The 24,104-nt window shown below is 44.4% G+C and overlaps 1 pseudogene; it reads right to left on the reverse strand.

Annotated features, from left to right (window-relative positions):
- Positions 1–3,251: 3,251 nt before the first annotated feature.
- On the reverse strand, positions 3,252–22,951 carry LOC123398785 (annotated as a pseudogene).
- Positions 22,952–24,104: the final 1,153 nt, after the last annotated feature.

The following is a 24,104-nucleotide window of genomic DNA, read 5'->3' on the forward strand; positions in this document are numbered from 1 at the left end:
AACTTGTTGCTAAAGGGGAGAAGTGTATAGATCAATTAGGGCTTCAAGTGAGTGAGAGATTTGCATTTTATTTGCTCTCTTTTGGTTTTACAAAACATTTGGTCTTTTGGATGACTTAATCTTTCGTGTTTGATCATACACTTTGATTGTTGATGCTACTACGTTGTACCTTTGAGCTATCTACATGATGATCATTCACTCATTTGTTTGGTGTTATGTGCATTACTATTCATTCATATCATTTATGCGCACCACCAAGATTTATGTTACATGGAAGAGTGACCCATGATCCTAATCGATTGTGCATTTCCATTCAAACGCAAATTTAAAATAATGCACAAATTTAGGGGGAGCTCTTGCTTTTCATGTACTTCTCAAAGCAAGGATTCTAACATTAATTATATCTTTTGTCGAAGCTTTGATATATATGTTATCATCAGTTACCAAAAAGGGGGAGATTGAAAGCACAATTGCTCCCTAAGGTGGTTTTGGTAATTAATAACAACATATGTATCAATTAACTAATGATCTTATCTAAGTATATTTCAGAAAAGTTCAAAGATGAATTGGCTAAAGGACTATGAGGAGAAACCCCTTGATGCAAGGAAAGGAATAAGATTGGCTCAAGCTTCAAGCAAGAGGACTCTACATTTTACATTTGTGAGAAATCACTTTTGAGTCCATAGGAAAGCCAATACTATTAAAAGGGGTTGGGGTATTATGATGAATTGGTTGCTCAAGTGCATAGAGATAGCCGCCAAAAATACTTAACATTTCTCCCATAAATATCTCTGTCCCAAGACAACTCGGCAAAATCGGTGTCACCAAGTTTTTCCATTTGGCCTCGCCGTTTTTTCCTGTGAAAAGTCCTTTGCCAAACCCTAATCTCTCGATACCACCAACTTTCATATTGGTGCCTCCGAAAGCATGTGACCAACTTTCTGTTGGGCAAATTTCAAGAATCGGAATTTTCGAGTTTGGAATCGGTCTCGCCGAGATTTGGAAACTGCCCTAGGTCATTGTGTCGGTACGACCGAGATTTATATATCAGTCTCACCGAGAATTCAAAAGTTGCCACATTTAGTGCAACTCGATACCACCGAGATTCTTTTCGGTGTCACCGAGTTGGGAAATAATGTTGTAACGGTTGGAGTTTGGGAGATGCCTATATATACCCCTCCACCTCCTCTCATTCACAAAGGAAGCACTCAAAACACACATACACTTGCCAAATCCATTTTTCTAAGAGAGAGCCACCTACTCATGTGTTGAGATCAAGATATGCTAATCCATCCATTTGAAACTTGATCTCTACCCTCCCCAAGTTGCTTTCCACAAAATCAATCTTTCCTACCCATGCGAAATCTGTGAGAGGGTGATTGAGTGTTGAGGAGACCATCTTTTGAAGTACAAGATCAATGAGTTCATCATTCTAACACATCTGTTACCTTTTGGAGGGTGGTGCCTCCTAGATTGGTTAGGTGTCGGTTGGGAGCCTCCTACTTCGTGTTGTGGAGTTGAACTAAGAAGTTTGTACGGGCAAGGAGATCACCTACTTTTTGAAGATCTACCCTGAGTGAGGCTAGTCATGTGTGGACGTAAGCCATGGTGGAATAGACAAGGACGCTTCTTCGTGGACCCCTTGTGGGTGGTGCCTTTCGTGGACTCTCGCAGCCATTACCCTCCGTGGGTTAAAGTCTCCACTAATGTGGACGCATGATAGCACCACCTATCGGAACGACGCCAAAAATTGTCGTGTAAACCTTTGCGTTTGATCTTCCTTCCCTACCCTCTACATTACATTTGCATGTCTTTACTTTCCGCTCCTATACTCTTAGATGTGCATGTGTAGGGTGAACTTGACTAGTCATAATTTCTAAAACTGGCCCATAACTAAAATTGAGAAAAGGTTAAGTTTGTATTTGATCAAGTAGTCTAATCACCTCCACCTCTGGACATACTTCGGATCCTACAGTCGCCAAAGGGCATTAGTGAGCAAAGCTCGTACGGCGTCAAGGGATTTCACCGAGGTTTGGGCGGTATGGGGTGCTCGCTCGACACAACCGAGGCATGGTCCACATAAAAAGGAGGACCAACTACTGCTCCGGCTATGGGTGGCGGCGGCAAGGTGGCTCGACTCTCTGGGTATGGAGGCTTCCATTCCCCGAGGCAAGATCACGACAACTCTGCGGGTCGACTGGCTTTCCGGCGTCGACTTGTTTGTAGGCAGCCCGTTTCGACCTTCGATCCCTCTCCTCGTCGCCCGGACACTATCTTCGTTGAAGGGTTGACCCTCTCCCAGCTGCGTTCCATCGCTCGTCTTGTGCCCGGTGCCGCAGCACCGAGCTTGTCTTGCTCACGGCGACAGGCCTGAGCTCGTCTCGCATTTGTCGGCTGGACCGAGCTCGTCTCGCGCCCGGTGCCACAGGACGGGTCGATGGAGGCAAGTTTTTACCGGCCTACTGTGTCTCGGCACTAGGGGACGCCCACGGGTGCGAAAGGCAGGTCATTTCCACTCGTATCTTTGGTTAGGATAGCAGCAGGTCTCGGGTGAGGTGGTGTCAAGGTCTTGGATGTAGCGCGGTGCTTATGGGCAGAGCTCGTGGCTCGGTGTTGCCCGGCGACCATGACCGTGTGGGCGGCGTGGTCGCCGGGGTGCGGCGTTCGGTGGCGGTGAGTGTTGGTCAGGGTGAAAACCTATCCTATCTTTGAATGGACAGGCGGAGGCGAAGCTTGCTCCGGCTCTCGTTGTCCGTTGTGTTTCCCCATGGAAAGTCTGATCCTCGGATTGGGCGGTGGTGGTGCTCAGGTGTCATATCCTTCCTTAAGGCTTCGCTTTGGAGCCCACGGATCGTCATATGTGCCTTCATCTCTTTGCGGTGGCGTGCTCATGGTTAAGGACTTTGGTTGCTCGCATAGTGCTAAGGATGGTGTTGCTGCGCTCAACGTCTGTGTATCCTATCTTGAGTGTGCATGTGTTGTGATGGCATGCATTTGTACTGGGTTGTAGATGATGCTTTATTTTTATATATAAAAAGCGTAACAAGTGTTCTCAACCAAAGGTCCGGTAGATCCACTGAAGTGAAGTTCACTCTCGACGTACGTCGTGCCATATTTGAAAACTAAAACTTTGTAGAGGCATCTATCAAATTTACCCAGACGCTAGCCACACGAATGTGTGGGGGGAGAAGACACAAAACTCTGAAAGACGCATTCTCCAGGTACCATCGGGGCAAAACGCAGGTGTTACATACCATAATACCATTTGTTAAAAAGTTTACGCTTGCATAGTATTACCATGAGCTAGTCCGTCAACCATGCACCATCATGTCAACTGGAAACAACTTTGCACACATGGGAAAAGACACCTACAAATTGTAGAGCTCGCAAAGTAACAAAACAGGCAAAGCAACTTAGTTGGGAGTCGCCACCTCAACGATTGATATTCCGCTACTTGTTTAACCAGAAATACAATCATCATCTCGTGCAGTGTGATCATGTTCCTCCTCTAATTTTTTCCCTCAACCATCTGCTAAAGCTATTTTTCTGGGTGATCATGGCCGCCGTCTTCTTTTTCTCCTCAAACATCCTGGGCTTCTCTCTGCTGAACTCTACTGTTGGTGTGTTGGCGGAGGAGATCAGGCATACTTGCTGTTTGATGGCAGCCTCTGCATACACCACCTCTGGAGCGTTAGTATCTTCACATGCGAGGGTCGCATGGATTCTGTTGAGACTAGAGAGATGCTCAATGCCAAACTCAAAATCTCCATAAAGGTACAGCGTCTCTAGAGTGTTGAAGTGAAGCCGCAGCCCGTGCAGCTGTGGCATGGCTCCTGGATCAAACTGCACCTCATTCCCACCAGCCTTGCATGTGAACCAGAACACCTTAAGACACAGAAAGGCTCCACTCCGAATTATCGCTCTTCTTCTCTGTTTCCGTAAGGATGTGTCCATGACCATCGTGCCAGCAGCAGGTCCTGAAGATGCTAACTTGAGAAGGACAAGCTGGGGCATGGACGCCATCACACTGAGACCTTCCTCTCCCAACTGAGTCACTTCAATATTCAAGTGGGTGATACAGCAAGGAATAACAGATACGGTACTTTCCAAGACTGGACCAGGTATAGACACCTCAAATCTTCGCAGCTGGTATAGTCTCGAGTCCGGTAGGCCAATCCAGTCACCATGAAGACAATGCAGAGATAGGGACCGAAGTTTAGAGTGTCCAACCACCCTCAATAAATCGGTGAATGCACGTGCACTATCCAGAGATGGGCTTAGTCTGTCAAAGCTCATGCCAAGGATGCTCAGCCTCTCCGACCGAGCCAGCAGCTCCACCACCTCATGGAGTGACTTGATGTTGTCGACCCCGATCGTTGATACTTCTTGTAGTCCTTGCATTATAAGCATATCGCTCAGCATCTCCACAGCATCCTCAATCAGTAGGCATACCAACCTTTCCAATCCAACTATAGATGCAGGCAGATTTCTCAGGTTAGTGTGCCTGACATCTAGTGTCTCCAAGTGCTCCAACTTTCCTATTTCGTCTGGTAATTCATGGATAGCAGACCCTCTAAGCCCCAGGTATCTTAGCAGAACCAACCCTCCAATGCCTTTCAGATGGTGGCTTGTCAAATTATCATTATCTTCCAGATCGAGTACCCGTAAAAACTTGAAGGTTGACAAAAGAGGGATTAACAGAAGAGGGATCCCCCCAGTATCCCCCGGAACAGCCTTCCTTTTCATAAACTTAGAATCTGGAGTCTTCCATCGAACAGGCCCAAAGACTTGAAGGGTTCGCATGCTAGAAAGGTGCAGGGTTCTTAAGTCCAATGTGTTCGCTTCATCTTGCATACTGCAGTAATCGACAGAGAAATGGCGAATCGGGAACCATGGACATACTCCAGACCTCAAGTCTGCACCCGTTGTAGCAAACTTGTATTTCCTAGACAAAGATTTGATGAATTCAAGGATCACACCATGCACCGTACACGCCACAGCTCGGTCATCTTCGTAGCCAAACACTGGGTGAATCAGCCCCCTACCGATGAGCTCGTTGAAATAGCTGTCTCCAGTCCTCCACAAGCTTTCTTCACATCTTCCTAGGATAAATCCCTCAGCAATCCACAGCCGTATCAAACGCTCTTTCTTGATGGTATAATATTCTGGAAAAAGACAAAGGTATAGAAGACAAGACTTCAAGGGGGCAGGCAGTTCATCATAACTCATTTGCAATATCATTCTCATCCCATCTGATGTGGAATATTGGTCCGATGTTGAAAGGATACATCGCTCACCGATCTCTGACTCAGCTAGTCCTGCAGGTTTCCTGCCGGCTGCAACAATTATTGCCAATGGCATGCCACCACACATTTTCAACAACTCATTTGCAGCGGGCCTTTTTGCCCCCTCGTGAAATAATGTCTCCGAGTCTTCCTCGCTAAGAGGCTCCATCTGGTGGATGGCATCAACGGGACCCATAGAACAACATTTGGCTACATCGCTGATGCAAGTTGTGATCAATACTCTACTTCCAAGATCATTCTCACGCAAAACACAATTAATAATATCCCATGCCGAGATGCTCCAAATATCATCAATTAAGATGAAATAGCTGACATATAGAAAAGGAAAAAGTTAGCATTATCAGCTAAAAGAAGATCAATTTAAGCAGATGACATTACAGCAAGCTGGTTCTATTTCGTTACTTATCTACTCAATAATTCCAAGTCAGTAGATCCTACCAATGGATCTATTGGTTACCGATACATTAAATGTGTGTCTGTTATGCTGATACTATTAAACAGAAAAGCTGCAAAAAAAAAATGATTGCTTGGTCTGTATGGATAAAAGGGTTGACAAATACAGAGATAAAAACTGCTAAAAGAATAATCTTTTTATCATGACTATCTTGTGAAGCATCAAATAACATTAACCGTCCTTAATTCGATGTGATTTCAGTTTAAAATTAGTAGAAAGAACACAGTGAATACATCTACTCAACAGCCTCAGTCTACATTCCGTGATGCTCTTTTGCATTGTCTTCCTACATGAAAGCCCAATAATATGTCTATCTACAGTATGAAAATGTAAACGAGAAATACCTCTTTGTGACCAGGTATTCCCTGAGCTCGGTTACGACTTGGTTAATTTCAGGAGCTCCCGGGCCATTGCGAGGAACAGTACCCTGTGGCTTTACTTGACGAAGTATATCCAATAGAGTGGTCGTCAGATACGCGTTTTTGCCAACAGTAACAGAAGCTCGGGACTCGAACTTGCTTTGAAGATTTGCATATACCTCCTTCGCAAGAGTGGTCTTACCAAGGCCTTCCTTTCCGACGACAGACACCACCTTAGCCTCGTCTGTGAGGCAGTCAGATGCAGGAGAAGCTCACTAATTGGTCCTTTGAGAGCAATGAGGTTGTGGGTTTTGTCCTCAGAAAGCGGTGGACAGCAAATGGGGGCTGTACTGAGTGTATCACGCATTTGTTGTATCTTGGCCTTGTACTCCTGTATTAGTTTTTCACATGATTCATCCATGTCCTTTGTTGTCTTTTGATGGACCAAAGTTTCCACCTTGCTGACCAGCTCACATGTTTGATCCATCCACACTGACTGCTCAGGAGTCACCGGTGGGCCAAACTTATAGGGGAGATCTTTCTTAAGGCTCTGCAAATCTTTATGCAAATCATAGATAAGCTTCAACTTATCTTCTGTAGGACCGAGAAGGTCACACCACCTGAAATGCTCACACACATTATGGATCCGGCTCTTGAACAGGTCAGTTAACTCTCTCTTTGATGAATTTGTGCCCCCCGGCTTCTCATCAGCCCACTCTTCAATGTCAAAGACCACATCTCTAGCAAACTGCGTCCACAATAGGGCATATGGATCCATCAACCGTCCCCCGCCAAGATTGTCGAAACCTTTCTTTAGTTTCAACACTTCTAGATATAGTTCTTTCGTTACTTTGGCACGCCTCTTCCTCAGTTTGGTGGTGAAGTTGAGCTTACCGAGCAGGGAGTCGATCGATCCTATCACCAATGGTTCATCTACCAAACTGAAGAATCCTCTCTCTATTACTGAGTTCAACCCACTTTCTATCACCGAGTTCAGTCCGCTCTCTGTCACTGAGTTCATCTTGTGTATGTCTCTTGGTCGTCCAGGTGTAGACGCCGCCGACCAAAACCAGACTCGTACAGATAATGTTGCTTGCTCCAACCTTGATTAGGGGAGAAGAACGAACATAACCTTATTGTTTGCAGTGAGGTGGACGCGCACCAATATCAATCTGTCGTTGCTGCCGTTGCTTGCGCTCCTCCCTGGACCCTGATTCCGCCAGCCGCTCACGTCGCAAGCAGCCAATGTGATTCGCGCTGTAAGCCTCTGCGGCGGACTCGCGCTGCCCAGGTGTGGCCGCCGCCGATCAAAACCAGCCTCCTATATTCCCTTGATTGAAGAACGAACAGGACCTTCGCTGCTTGCCGTGACTTGGAAGCGCACCAAGATCAATCCGTCGCTGCTTGCGCTCCTCCCTGGCCCCTGATTCCGCCAGCCGCTCCCGTCGCAAGCAGCCGATGGTTCGCGCTGTAAGCCTCCGCGCAGGAGAAGCGCCACCAGGATTCGATCCGCCGCCGCTGCGCCGCGCGCCGCCGCCGCGCCGCGTGGGAATCAATCAGCCGCCGCCGCTTGCCTGCTCCCGTCCCGATGGTCCCGTGCTCCCATCCGTGATCCCCTTCCACTCATTCTTAATCGAACGGCTGTCCCAGTTTTCTGGTCAAAAGAAAAAGGGCAACGACGTATTTCCGTATATCTCTCGCCCTCACGTATACCCACGACTATACCTGGCCAAAACTCAGGACGGGCCGGGCCTTGGGCCAAGCCTAAAAAAACACCTCATATAGCGATAGAAACTCAAGAAGGACTGTTTAGTTAAAACAACATCAACTCTATTTCTCTTAATATGGAGAGTTATTATTTGTTATATCTATGTTCTCCTTCTCCATTTAAAGTTGCTTAATTCCTTCCTCACCTTATGCTACGACCATCCATGTTAAATAACATTTAATATTATCATGTACCTAAACGGGAGTGAACTAAGTAAGTCAAATATGAAGTTTCGTCAATATGCAACTCATTGCATATTGAGCTTCATTTAATATGTAGTATTTGATTGTTGTGATTGTCATGCCTTGTTTATTTAATTGGACATGCATCATAATTGCTTGCACATCATGTCATGTATATGTTGTGGTGTTTATCGTGTGTTGATTGTTTGTTTTTGGATTGTTTCTTATCGATATAGTTTAGAAACCGCTTCGGGGTGTGGGGATTCGTTCGACTACGTTGACTCGTCTACTTCACGGATTCGTTCTTCTTGCAAGCGGGATCACAAGCAAGATGATCATTTCCCTAGATACCAATACCATCATTGCTATGTTAGTTGTCTTGTTTCTATCGCTATGTCTCGCTGCTTACCACCTATTATGTCAAGCCTCAAAACATTGCCATGAAAAGCTTCTAACCCCTCCACATCCCAACAACCTTTGTTTGAGTATGTTACCGCTTGCTCAGCCTTCTCATAGCGTTGCTAGTTGCAGGTGCAATTGCTTTCATGTGCCAACATGGATATTCTTTTGAATATCACCATATTATTGACATTTAATTTAATGCACATATATACTTGGTAAAAGGTGGAAGGCTTGGCCTTCTAGCTCGATGTTTTGTTCCATCTTTGCCGCCCTAGTTACTTGTGTACCGGTGTTATGTTCCATATTTGAGCGCTCCTAACATGCTTGGGGTTATTATGGGCCCCCCCTTGATTTTCATTTTGGGATAAAACTCTTATAGCAAGGCCTAACTTGGTACTACATTTGCACAACATAATAATAATGAACACCGTTATTAAAACATAGCGCGTCATGAACCCGAGGAGTAATTCAACATAATACAGGGAGGGCCAATGATGATGGTGCTGGTCCTAAATAGAGCACTGTGCGGGGCCAACCCGGGGCAACTCGGGTGATTTCTATGAGGCCGTTATACACTAGCTCATGCGATTGTGCCCTGAGAACGAGATACATGGCTCCTATCGGGTTCGTCGGCATGTCGGACGGACTTGCTGGATTTATTTTACCTTTCTCGAACGTCTTGTGCGCAGGATTCCGAGGATACTTTGGGCTATCTCGAGGTTGATGTCCATCGGAATTTTCGAGGAGACTACGGATTTTCCGTGGTTGAGTTTTATTCCACGCAACTTGTGGTAGTTTGTGATAGACAAGTTGGAGCACCCCTGCAGTGTTAAATCTTTCTGGGAGTTGTGCTCGCAGTTATGTGGCAACTTGGAAACTTTGTTTAACACGCGGTCATAGCAAACTTGAAGTAAACTTAATTAAAATATGCCAACTATGAGTGTAACCATGACTGTCTCTTCTCGTGGCTTCTGCATCCGAAAGAGGACATGGTGGGGTTATGTTTGATGTAAGTAGGTGTTCAGGGCCACTTCGTGATCATGATTAGTTCATATCTGTATGTGTAGATCACCCCCCTTTTACTTCTGATACTCGTAAGTTAGCCACTCACATAAATGCTTAGTGCTTGCTGAAGCCTCACCACTTAACCATACCTAACCCATTAAGCTTTGCTAGTCTTGAAACCTTTGGAAATGAGTTTATTGAGTCCTTGTCGCTCATAGATTACTACGACAATAGTTGGAGGTACACATAAATCGATACTTTCATGTAAGCGTGATGATTGTTCTATTTGGAGTTTATTCTTCTTCATCATCATCAATCATAGGATGGGTTCTAGGCCGGCGGCCTTGGATAGCAAGGATGGACGTCGTTTTTATCATTTGATTTTGTCCATAGTCGGACCCTACTCTTCTGAATGGTGACTAAATGTATGTTTGTACTGAGATGATCATGATTCATGATTAGCTTGTGGCGAGTGTAAGCCAGTTCCATATACTCATATCTTCTTTACATGTACTTGTAATGATGTACATTCTTGCGAAACGACGAGATGTGTTTCGCATCTTGGGCATTACAAGTTGGTATCAGAGCAGTAGCGCCCTAGGAGCCTCCATGATTGATCAAACTTGCCTGAGTCGAGTCTAGTGAAAAACTAGTTTGTGTCTAGTTATATATCGGAGAGTAGGATTCTTTTACTCCTCTTCTATGCTCTAGTTGTTGGGGAACGTCGCATGGGAAACAAAAATTTTCCTACGCGCACGAAGACCTATCATGGTGATGTCCATCTACGAGAGGGGATGTGTGATCTACGTACCCTTGTAGACCGTACACCAGAAGCGTTAGTGAACACGGTTGATGTAGTGGAACGTCCTCACGTCCCTCGATCCGCCCCGCGAACTATCCCGCGATCAGTCCCACGATCTAGTGCCGAACGGACGGCACCTCCGCGTTCAGCACACGTACAGCTCGACGATGATCTCGGCCTTCTTGATCCAGCAAGAGAGACGGAGAGGTAGAAGAGTTCTCCGGCAGCGTGACGGCGCTCCGGAGGTTGGTGGTGATCTTATCTCAGCAGGGCTCCGCCCGAGCTCCGTAGAAACGCGATCTAGAGGTAAAACCGTGGAGATATGTAGTCGGGCTGCCGTGGCAAAAGTTGTCTCAAATCAGCCCTAATACCTCATTATATATAGGAGGGAGGGGGAGGGAAGAGGCAGCCTCAAACCCTCAAGGTTTGGCCGAAATTGGAGGTGGAGGAGTCCTACTCCAATCCTACTTGGAGTAGGATTCCACCTTCCCACTTGGAAACTCTTTCCACCTTGTGTTTTTTCCTTCTCAAACCTTATGGGCCTTAGTGGGAACTTATTCCAGCCCACTAGGGGCTGGTTTATCTCTTCCCATAGCCCATGAGACCCCTTGGGGCGTGACACCCCTCCCGATGGTCCTCGACACCCCTCCCGGCACTCCTGGTACACTATCGATGAGCCGAAAACTTTTCCGGTGACCAAAACAGGACTTCCTATATATCAATCTTTACCTCCGGACCATTCCGGAGCTCCTCGTGACGTCCTGGATCTCATCCGGGACTCCGAACAACATTCGGTAACCAACCATATAACTCAAATACGCATAAAACAACGTCGAACCTTAAGTGTGCAGACCCTGCGGGTTCGAGAACTATGTAGACATGACCCGAGTGACTCCTCGGTCAATATCCAATAGCGGGACCTGGATGCCCATATTGGATCCTACATATTCTCCGAAGATCTTATCGGTTGAACCTCAGTGTTAAGGATTCATATAATCCCGTATGTCATTCCCTTTGTCCTTCGGTATGTTACTTGCCCGAGATTCGATCGTCAGTATCCGTATACCTATTTCAATCTCGTTTACCGGCAAGTCTCTTTACTTGTTCCGTAATACAAGATCCCGCAACTTACACTAAGTCACATTGCTTGCAAGGCTTGTGTGTGATGTTGTATTACCGAGTGGGCCCCGAGATACCTCTCCGTCACACGGAGTGACAAATCCCAGTCTCGATCCATACTAACTCAACGAACACCTTCGGAGATACCTGTAGAGCATCTTTATAGTCACCCAGTTACGTTGCGACGTTTGATACACACAAAGCATTCCTCCGGTGTCCGTGAGTTATATGATCTCATGGTCATAGGAACAAATACTTGACACGCAGAAAACAGTAGCAACAAAATGACACGATCAATATGCTACGTCTATTAGTTTGGGTCTAGTCCATCACATGATTCTCCTAATGATGTGATCTCGTTATCAAGTGACAACACTTGCCTATGGCCAGGAAACCTTGACCATCTTTGATCAACGAGCTAGTCAACTAGAGGCTTACTAGGGACAGTGTTTTGTCTATGTATCCACACAAGTATTGTGTTTCCAATCAATACAATTATAGCATGGATAATAAATGATTATCATGAACTAAGAAATATAATAATAACTAATTTATTATTGCCTCTAGGGCATATTTCCAACAGTCTCCCACTTGCACTAGAGTCAATAATCTAGTTCACATCACCATGTGATTCCAACGAATCCAACACCCATATAGTTATGGGGTCTGATCACGTCTTGCTCGTGAGAGAGGTTTTAGTCAACGGTTCTGAAACTTTCAGATCCGTGCGTTCTTTACAAATCTTTATGTCATCTTATAGATGCTGCTACTACGTGCTATTCGGAAATGCTCCAAATATCTACTCTACTATACGAATCCGTTTCACTACTCATAGTTATTCGGATTAGTGTCAAAGCTTGCATCGACGCAACCCTTTACGATGAACTCTTTAACCACCTCCATAATCGAGAAAAATTCCTTAGTCCATTAGTTACTAGGGATAAATTTTGACTGCTGCTAGTGATTCAATCATGGATCACTCTCTGTACCTCTCAACAGACTTTGAGTCAAGGCACACATCAGGTGCGGTACACAGCATGGCATACTTTAGATTCTACGGCTAAGGCATAGAAGGCGACCTTCGTCTATTCTCTTTATTTTGTCGTGGTCGGGTTTTGAGTCTTACTCAAATTTACACCTTACAACGCAACCAAGAACTCCTTCTTTGCTGTTCTATTTTGAACTCCTTCAAAAACTTGTCAAGGCATGCATCTTATTGAAAATTTCATTAAGCGCTTTTGATCTATCTCCATAGATCTTTGATGCTCAATGTTCAAGTAGCGCAATCCAGGTATTCCTTTGAAAACTCCTTTCAAACAACCTTATATGCTTTACAGAAATTCTACATTACTTCTGATCAACAATATGTCTACCACATACACTTATCAGAAATTCTATAGTGCTCCCACTCACTTCTTTGGAAATACAAGTTTCTCATAAACCTTGTACAAACCCAAAATCTTTGATCATCTCATCAAAGTGTATATTCCAACTCTGAGATGCTTGCACCAGTCCATTGAAGGATCACTGGAGCTTGCATACTTGCTAGTATCTTTAGGATCGACAAAACCTCCTGGTTGTATCACATACAATGTTTGCTCAAGGAAACCGTCGAGGAAACAATGTTTTGACATCCTACGTGCAATATTTCATAAATAATGCATCAACAACTAACATAATTCTAACAGGCCTCTAGCATCGCTACGAGTGAGAAAGTCTCATCATAGTCAACGGTTTGATCTTGTCGAAAACATCTTTGCGACAAGTCGAGCTTTTCTTAATAGTGACTTATCACCATCATCGCCTATCTTCTTTTAAAGATCCAATTTTACTCAATAGTCCTATGACCATCAGGTAATTCTTCCAAAGTCTACACTTTGTTTTCATACATGGATCCTCTCTCGGATTTCATGGCTTCCAGCCATTTGTCGGAATCTGGGCCCACCATCGCTTTCTCCATAACTCGTAGGTTCACTGTTGCTCAACAACATGACCTCCAAGACAGGGTTACCGTACCACTCTGTAGTAGTACGCGACCTTGTCAACCTACGAGGCTTGTAGTAACTTGATCCGATGCTTGATGATCACCATCATCAGCTTCCACTTCAATTGGTGTAGGCGCCACAGGAACAACTTCCTGCGCCCTGCTACACACTGGTTGAAGTGATGGTTCAATAACCTCATCAAGTTCTACTACCCTCCCACTCAATTCTTTCGAGAGAAACCTTTCCTCGAGAAAGGATCCGTTTCTAGAAACAAACATTTTGCTTTCAGATCTGAGATAGGAGATGCACCCAACTGTTTTGGATATCCTATGAAGATGCATTTATCCGCTTTGGGTTCGAGCTTATCAGACTGAAACTTTTTCACATAAGTGTCGAAGCCCCAAACTTTCAAGAAACGACAGTTTAGATTTCTCTAAACCTCAATCTATACTGTGTGATCTCAACGGAAATACGTGGTGCCCTATTTAAAGTGAATGCAGTTGTCTCTAATGCTTAACCCATAAACAACAGTGGTATTTCGATAAGAGACATCATAGCATGCACCATACCAAATAGTGTGTGGCTATGACGTTCAGACACATCATCACACTATGATGTTCCACGTGGCATGAACTGCGAAACAATTTCCACATTGTCTTAACTGCGTACCAAAAATCGTAACTCAGATATTCATTTCTATGATCATATCGTAGACAGTTTATCCTCTTGTTACGACGAACTTCACTCTGAAACGGAATTGAACTATTCAATATTTCAGACTTGTGATTCATTAAGTAAATACTCTTGTATCTACTCAAATTGTCAGTGAAGTAAGAACATAATGATATCCACTGCGTGCCTTAGCACCCATTGGACTGCATACATCAAAATGTATCACTTCCAATAAGTTACTATCTTGTTTCATCTCAATGAAAACAAGGCCTTGCTCATGTGGTATGATTTGCATGTCACTAGTGATTCAAAAACAAGTGAGTATAAAGATCCATCAGTATGGAGCCTCTTCATGCAATTTATACCAACATGACTCAAGCGGCAGTGCCATAAGTACGTGGTACTATCATCATTACCTCGTGTCTTTTGGCACCAATATTATGAACATGTGTAACACTACGATCGAGATTCAATAAACCATTGAAGGTGATTATTCAAGAAAATAGAGTAACCATTATTCTCTTTTAAATGAATAATCGTATTGCAATAAACACGATCCAATCATGTTCATGCTTCACGCAAGCACCAAATAACAGTTATTCAGGTTTAACACCAATCCCGATGGTAGAGGGAGCGTGCGACGTTTGATCATATCAACCTTGGAAACACTTCCAACATGTATCGTCACCTCGCCTTTAGCTAGTCTCCTTTTATGCCGTAGCTTTCATTTCGTGTTACTAATCACTTAGCAACCGAACCGGTATCCAATACCCTCATGCTACTAGGAGTACTAGTAAAGTACACATCAACATCATGTATATCAAATATACTTCTTTCGACTTTTGCCAGCCTTCTTATCTACCAGGTATCTAGAGTTGCTCCATCTCAGTGACTGTTCCCCTCATTACAGAAGCACTTAGTCTCGGGTTTGGGTTTAATCTTGGGTCTCTTCATTAGTGCAGCAACTGTTTTGCCGTTTCACGAAGTATCCCTTCTAGCCCTTGCCTTTCTTGATACTTAGTGGTTTTACAAACCATAAACTATTGATGCTCCTTCTTGATTTCTACTTTCGCAGTGTCAAACATCGCGAATCGCTCAAGGATCATTGTATCTATCCTTGATATGTTATAGTTCATCAGGAAGCTCTCACAGCTTGGTGGCAGTGACTTTGGAGAACCATCACTATCTCATATGGAAGATTAACTCCCACTTGATTCAAGTGATTGTCGTACTCAGACAATCTGAGCACACGCTCAACAATTGAGCTTTTCTCCTTGACCTTGTGGACAAAGAATCTTGTTGGAGGTCTCGTACCTCTTAACAAGGGCACAAGCATGAAATCACAATTTCATTTCTTTAGAACATTACTTATGTTCCGTGACGTTTTAAAACGTTTTCGGCACCTTGCTTCTAAGCCATTAAGTATTTTGCACTCAACTATCGTGTAGTCATCAGAAACGTGTATGTCAGATGTTCACAGCATCCACAGACGATGCTCGAGGTGCAGCACACCGAGTGGTGCATTAAGGACATAAGCCTTCTGCGTAGCAACGAGGACAATCCTCGGTTTTACAGACTTAGTCTGCAAAGTTTGCTACTATCAACTTTCAACTAAATTTTCTCTAGGAACATATAAAAACAGTAGAGCTATAGCGCAAGCTACATCGTAATTTGCAAAGACCATTAGACTATGTTCATGACAATTAGTTCAATTAAACATATTACTTAAGAACTCCCACTCAAAAAGTACATCTCTCTAGTCATTTGAGTGGTACATGATCCAAATCCACTATCTCAAGTCCGATCATCACGTGAGTCGAGAATAGTTTTAGTGGTAAGCATCTCTATGCTAATCATATCAACTATACGATTCATGCTCGACCTTTCGGTCTCATGTGTTCCGAGACCATGTCTGCACATGCTAGGCTCATCAAGCTTAACCCGAGTGTTCCGCGTGTGCAACTGTTTTGCACCCGTTGTATGTGAACGTTGAGTCTATCACACCCGATCATCACGTGGTGTCTCGAAACGAAGAACTGTCGCAACGGTGCACAGTCGGGGAGAACACAATTTCGTCTTGAAATTTTAGTGAGAGATCACCGCATAATGCTACCGTCGTTCTAAGCAAGATAAGGTGCATAAAAGGATTAACATCACATGCAATTCGTAAGTGACATGATATGGCCATCATCATGTGCTTCTTGATCTCCATCACCAAAGCACCGGCACGATCTTCTTGTCACCGGCGCCACACCATGATCTCCATCAACGTGTCGCCATCGGGGTTGTCGTGCTACTCATGCTATTACTACTAAAGCTACATCCTAGCAAAATAGTAAACGCATCTCCAAGCACAAACGTTAGTTATAAAGACAACCCTATGGCTCCTGCCGGTTGCCGTACCATCGACGTGCAAGTCGATATTTTCTATTACAACATGATCATCTCATACATCCAATATATCACATCACATCGTTGGCCATATCACATCACAAGCATACCCTGCAAAAACAAGTTAGACGTCCTCTAATTTTGTTGTTGCATGTTTTACGTGGTGACCATGGGTATCTAGTAGGATCGCATCTTACTTACGCAAACACCACAACGGAGATATATGAGTTGCTATTTAACCTCATCCAAGGACCTCCTCGGTCAAATCTGATTCAACTAAAGTTGGAGAAACTGACACCCGCCAGTCATCTTTGAGCAACGGAGTTACTCATAGCGATGAAACCAGTCTCTCGTAAGCGTACGAGTAATGTCGGTCCGAGCCGCTTCGATCCAACAATACCGCGGAATCAAGAAAAGACTAAGGAGGGCAGCAAAACGCACATCACCGCCCACAAAAACTTTTGTGTTCTACTCGAGAAGACATCTACGCATGAACCTAGCTCATGATGCCACTGTTGGGGAACGTCGCATGGGAAACAAAAATTTTCCTACGCGCACGAAGACCTATCATGGTGATGTCCATCTACGAGAGGGGATGTGTGATCTACGTACCCTTGTAGACCGTACAGCAGAAGCGTTAGTGAACGCGGTTGATGTAGTGGAACATCCTCACGTCCCTCGATCCGCCCCGCGAACTATCCCGCGATCAGTCCCACGATCTAGTGCCGAACGGACGACACCTCCGCGTTCAACACACGTACAGCTCGACGATGATCTCGGCCTTCTTGATCCAGCAAGAGAGACGGAGAGGTAGAAAGTTCTCCGGCAGCGTGACGGCGCTCCGGAGGTTGGTGGTGATCTTATCTCAGCAGGGCTCCGCCCGAGCTCCGCAGAAACGCGATCTAGAGGTAAAACCGTGGAGATATGTAGTCGGGCTGCCGTGGCAAAAGTTGTCTCAAATCAGCCCTAATACCTCATTATATATAGGAGGGAGGGGGAGGGAAGAGGCAGCCTCAAACCCTCAAGGTTTGGCCGAAATTGGAGGTGGAGGAGTCCTACTCCAATCCTACTTGGAGTAGGATTCCACCTTCCCACTTGAAAACTCTTTCCACCTTGTGTTTTTTCCTTCTCAAACCTTATGGGCCTTAGTGGGAACTTATTCCAGCCCACTAGGGGCTGGTTTATCTCTTCCCATAGCCCATGAGACCCCTTGGGGCGTGACACCCCTCCCGATAGTCCCCGACACCCCTCCCGGCACTCCTGGTACACTATCGATGAGCCGGAAACTTTTCCGGTGACCAAAACAGGACTTCCTATATATCAATCTTTACCTCCGGACCATTCCGGAGCTCCTCGTGACGTCCTGGATCTCATCCGGGACTCCGAACAACATTCGGTAACCAACCATATAACTCAAATACGCATAAAACAACGTCGAACCTTAAGTGTGCAGACCCTGCGGGTTCGAGAACTATGTAGACATGACCCGAGTGACTCCTCGGTCAATATCCAATAGCGGGACCTGGATGCCCATATTGGATCCTACATATTCTCCGAAGATCTTATCGGTTGAACCTCAGTGTTAAGGATTCATATAATCCTGTATGTCATTCCCTTTGTCCTTCGGTATGTTACTTGCCCGAGATTCGATCGTCAGTATCCGTATACCTGTTTCAATCTCGTTTACCGGCAAGTCTCTTTACTCGTTCCGTAATACAAGATCCCACAACTTACACTAAGTCACATTGCTTGCAAGGCTTGTGTGTGATGTTGTATTACCGAGTGGGCCCCGAGATACCTCTCCGTCACACGGAGTGACAAATCCCAGTCTCGATCCATACTAACTCAACGAACACCTTCGGAGATACCTATAGAGCATCTTTATAGTCACCCAGTTACGTTGCGACGTTTGATACACACAAAGCATTCCTCCGGTGTCCGTGAGTTATATGATCTCATGGTCATAGGAACAAATACTTGACACGCAGAAAACAGTAGCAACAAAATGACACGATCAACATGCTACGTCTATTAGTTTGGGTCTAGTCCATCACATGATTCTCCTAATGATGTGATCTCGTTATCAAGTGACAACACTTGCCTATGGCCAGGAAACCTTGACCATCTTTGATCAACGAGCTAGTCAACTAGAGGCTTACTAGGGACAGTGTTTTGTCTATGTATCCACACAAGTATTGTGTTTCCAATCAATACAATTATAGCATGGATAATAAATGATTATCATGAAGTAAGAAATATAATAATAACTAATTTATTATTGCCTCTAGGGCATATTTCCAACACTAGTGAGGTATCTTGATGTGGGAATTTTAATTCTACTCCTCTTCTCACTCAAATTTTATTAGGACCATGCAGGTATTTTGGAACCTCTATGATGTCGATGTGATGGAATTCTGTACTTGGTGCTTCCTGTCTGAATTGACTTTATTCTGGGTAGTTGATCTCTAGGGGATTTTTGTCACACTCGTTATCGTTCAGTTTCCTTAGTATCTCAGGACGGACGATGTTCGAAATTGATTCAATACTCTTTGTGGCGAGAGGAGTTTGGCGTCACCCAGTACTGGGGAGAGCATCCAGATGTACTGCCATAATAGGTATCGTTGTGATTACGAGGGTCTTAGGTAGATGAATTTCTGAGATCTCTGGTTATGTGTTGACGGATGTCATACATTTGGAATGTAGTATCATGCTAGGAGTTGAGTGATGGATTTTACTCCTTGTATCCGTGGACCCAATTGCATAAACGGAAAATTTCGGAGGTTCTTAGGTGGCAATTCCAGTAGGTACCTACGCTTATCTTTCAACAAATGCATGATGTGAGGTTGGGGTTCGACATCTAGTGGATTTGTTTGTTTAGAGTCTTTTTTACAGCGGTTCTCGTTGTGTCTTAAAGAGTCCTTGTAGCTTTCTATGACTCGGGGACACTTCATATGTCGTGTGCACTACCTTGTACATGATGGCTACTGTAAGATAGAGCCCATGCGAACCTTACCAGCAAAATATCAAACGAAATCTCTGTTATGAATTTGTTTCTGGCTTGATTTGCAAGCCTCATCCTTTGTTTTGTTGGAGTATGGTAATTTGAGTTGCTTCGATGTCAAGTGGTGATTTCATATCTTTTCTAAGTGGTGTTCTTATATTTCTGTGCGAAATGTTGATCCTGTTGTTCAACCGAAATTGTCATGCCAATTCTTTTCCATCCGGTGTGCTTCTCTTCAAGTTAATTCAATCCTTTTCAATATTTGCAAGGTGCATCCTCATATTATTTCCGGAGTTTGTCTCATTTGTCCCAAGTTGTCTTTGTTTTTCCCCACCCTCCAGCACTTTTCCTTCAAAGATTAAATTCTCATCCAAGTGCCTTTCTTTCATTATTTGCTTCTGTTATCTTCTCTTGCCTATTGTATCTGGTGATCCATTGTGAAGGTGCTCAGGTGCTAACTTCATCATTCTTCATTGTCGTTCTCTCCGATGGATTCAATTCAAGGTTTCGTTGTTCATCATATCCCTTTCATTCGTGCAATGATTTCCCATGTTGGAAATTCTTGTCAAAGCTTCTCTTGTTTATTCATCCCTCTTTATTCTATCCAGAGTGCTGAACATATCTGAAGATTTGTGTTTCATTCAATCCTTTAAAATTATTTCGAGGGTCTCACCTCATCAAGTTCTTAATTTATACCGGTGCAATCTCTCTTGCTAAGATTTTTTTTAAACGGTGTTCTCTTTCAGTGGGCCCATAACCCACATGTTTTCCAAGGATCATACCTAGCTTTTTCTAATCTTTTTTGGGATGTGCTCATGTTCTTTTCAAATAAGACGTAATAATGGATTCCATCAGTCATATTCCTTCTCCAAGATTGCTTCGAATTTATTTCCATCGCTGGGTCAACCTTTCTTTATTCATTATTCTGGAATGCATCAGTAATTCTTGGTGGCGCTTCTTGCCATCATTCTATGCATTGAAAACTGAAGAAGAGCTTCTCTTGAATCTTTGTTCGTTCTTATGAAGATTCGTCATCTCAACTTGTTTCCATCCTCTTGAATTGTACCCAATCATGAGAAATTCCTTCTAAATTTATCTGGTGCATTTCAGTGTTGTGTTCGTTTCTTGATCCTCCGAAGGCCATCATTTCAGAAGATTTCTTCATTCTCAGCTTTTATCTTTCATCCTCAAATTCTTCTCAATTGTTGTCTCTTCCTTATTATATCAATTATTCCGGTACCTTGGTGAAGTTTTTGGTTAGGCGGCTCAAGATCTCTTCGTCCTCGTGTATCTCTATTCATTCTTAGTATCCTCATTCGTTTGTGAATTCTTACCAGTGTTTCGTTGAAGACTCAAATTTGTGCTTTCTCTCTCCAATTTTTTCAAGAATAATAAGTGGTATGCTAAATCCGTTGCTTGTCATCAATTTAACTTGATGAATGATAAGCGTGACATAATTCTTATTCGGGTTTCATCCAAGTGATTTCAATCCTTCTTCCGGAGTTGTTCATAATATCAAATCTCGATTCTAAGTGCTCATCTTTTCTTTTACAGATATCCAAATTTTCTCACTTATATATTTGCTAAGCTCCATCTAAATCTTTACAAGGCCATAATCTTATTCTTCTGCAACCTTCAATTCTTTTCTATCATCCTTCCATTCTGGAGTTCTTCTGAGGGTTCTTCATGGTGGTTCTTCAATGATTTAATTCATTCTCAAGGTGTTCTTCAAGATTGTTGTTGGAAAACCTCAAGTGTTATTTCTATTGAATTTCAAAGAGCAATTATTCTTCCATAAAACTTTGAGGTGGTGTTATAGCATTCTTCACTCGTGAGGAGGCTCGAAGAGAATTTGTCTCAAGAATGAGATATTTAAACACACCAATTTCTTCAGTCATGAGGTTCTTTTCAACTCATGATTTCTTCATTCAAGTTATATTAGATTGGATTTCACCTAAAGCATTTTCCTAAGGATTGCTGCTATTACGGTGCTACCCAATGATCCAAGTATTCTCTTATCCTCTCAGTGAAAGAAGTTTTGCATATCTTGTTGCTCCCAAGCAATCTTTGTTTCCGTTAGTGGCCGGTTGTAACCTCATTATTTGAGATGATTTCCAACAACTATGTTCAATTCTTCTTGTAAGGATGCTTATCAAATTCAATTATGGTGCAAGTTGTCAATTTCTTCTCCGTCAAATGATCTAGCTTCTATTCTTTTGTTTCGGAGGCATTGTGATGTTGCTCTCTTTTATCCACTATCTTATTTTATCAAGATCATGGTATTCCCTTGCTTGTTCATTTAACCAGGGTGGTGTTCCCCCTCTTCAAGTCTTTCCATCATATCAAATTTTCTATCTTTTCGTACCGAAGTGCTGCCCAAATTTCTTTTGAATTCTTGCTTGTTTCTCATATCATTATTCATCTCTTGCATCCTTCAAGTTTCGTTGGTTTCACTTGTTTGTCTAAGAAGCAACTAAGTGTTACCTCTTCCTTTCCTCTTCCTCTTCCCCTTTTCATTCTAAGATCTTGGGTAGAGATCCGTTGTTAGTGGAGGAGAGTTGTAACAACCCCGAACCGACGCTCTAGAAGATCCCTCCTTTATTCCATTGTCGTCGTGTGATTATTTTGTTTGTCGCATTCATCATCACATCATGCGCATCATACACATTGCATCAACACTATGTTGCCGTCGGTTTTCAAAACTTGCATCTGTTATTAGTTGGTGGTGCTCCCTGTTCTTGTCGTTGACCGTTTCGAGACCAACCAGACACACACACGCCTGTGTCAGTGTTTAAATATTGTTTTTAAAAGTGCATATAAACAGTCTTTGATTGGGTTGAAAGTTGGTGTGTGGTCTTATTATAGTGTAGGTAGGCCTCCTGCCAAATTTCATCGCATTCAGAGTCCGTTTAAAAACCGAACCGTTAAATGTATAGCGACACTATAGCCGGTTTAATTGTCGGGTGTTTCAGTGTTTTAAAAATCTTGCCACAGGCCACAAATCTCCCTCTCATCTTAGACCAACACCGCCCTACACATCCCACTAGCCCAGCCTAGCCCCCACCTCTGATTGGAACCATCGGATCACGATCGGAGGGTCAATAACCTCCCCAAACCCCTCATCCCTAGCCCATGTCTATAAATAGACAACCAAACCTGCCTATTTTGGCTAAACCCTAGCCTCCCCTAATCTCCAGATGCCTCCACCTCGAATTCCATTCCTCCCCAGCTCCTGTCCACCACTTGGCGTTGCCGCACAGCTGCCCTCGGCCAACCACAATGTGCCACGTCAGTCCTCACGCCACCCCCAGCAACTGAAGCCCGCCGCGGCCCAAGCCACGCTCGCCCAAGCCGAGCTGGGCCCGACCGCGCCACCGCGAGCCCCAAGCAATCGCTAGCCTCCCGGTCCTCCCGAGTGCCATGTCCTCACAACTGATGCCCCGCCGCGGAGGTCACCAGTCCATGCCGACCACCGAAGCCCCAACCCCGCCGAAGCAGCTGCCATCGCCGGACAAGTCAACTCCGACACACCCCCTACTCCATTTTTTCCCTCTAGCCTCTCCCCTCTCACCTTGTTTCTATATCTACCCATGTCCTTCTCATAGACCCCCCATGGAGGGAGCTCCTCATCAGCACGCCGCCCGCCCCTACTACGCCAGATCCGGAGAGATCTTTCGTGCCCCACCATCGCGTGCTCGCCGGAATCTACAGCGCCGCCTTCACCCTATTCCTGAGGAGCATGAGGAGGGGATGACCCCTAGTGCTACCAGCGTCCGCGTGGGCCAGTTGGGCCTCGCCTCGACCCCCTCGGCCCAGCCGCACTAGCCTCACATCCATCCTAGCTACATGCGCTGACTAGGGCAAGCCCGCTAGGTGATCTTGCCCCGCGAGCCTATCCAACGCCGTGTGCATTATATACCATCCAGCGCCCAAACCCGTGATTTGCTGGGCGAGCCGGTTTCGACCCATTGTATATTTTGTCTGGCTCTACGAATTTTTCTATTTAGCGAGGGAATTACAACTTTGCACAAATGCCCTTGCTCTTCACGCATATAAAAACCTATTAACCGTGCACCGGATTAAAATAATTTATATATGAAAAATTGAAAGGACGTGGATGTCGCCTAGAGGGGGTGAATAGACGCTTTAAGATAATTACGGTTTAGGCTTGAACAAATGCGGAATAAAACTAACGTTTAATCTGTGAAGCACAAAACCTTAAATAACTACGCTTAACTATGTGCACCAACAACTTATGCTAAGCAAGATAAACAACTAAGTGATAGCAAGATATATGACAAGAAACAATATGGCTATCACAAAGTAAAGTGATAAGTAAAGGGTTCTTGTAAGAGATAACCGAGGCACGCGGAGACGATGATGTATCCCGAAGTTCACACCCTTGCGGATGCTAATCTCCGTTCGAGCGGCGTGGAGGCACAATGCTCCCCAAGATGCCACTAAGGCCACCGTAATCTCCTCACGCCCTCGCACAATGCAAGATGACGTGATTCCACTAAGGGGCCCTTGAGGGCGGTCACCGAACCCATACAAACAAGGTTGGGGCAATCTCCACAACTTAATTGGAGGCTCCCAACAACACCATGAAGCTTCACCACAATGGCATATGGCTTCAAGGTGACCACAAATGCTCGGGG

The sequence above is a fragment of the Hordeum vulgare genome, chromosome 1H (genome assembly GCF_904849725.1).
Source record: "Hordeum vulgare subsp. vulgare chromosome 1H, MorexV3_pseudomolecules_assembly, whole genome shotgun sequence".
NCBI lineage: Eukaryota > Viridiplantae > Streptophyta > Magnoliopsida > Poales > Poaceae > Hordeum > Hordeum vulgare.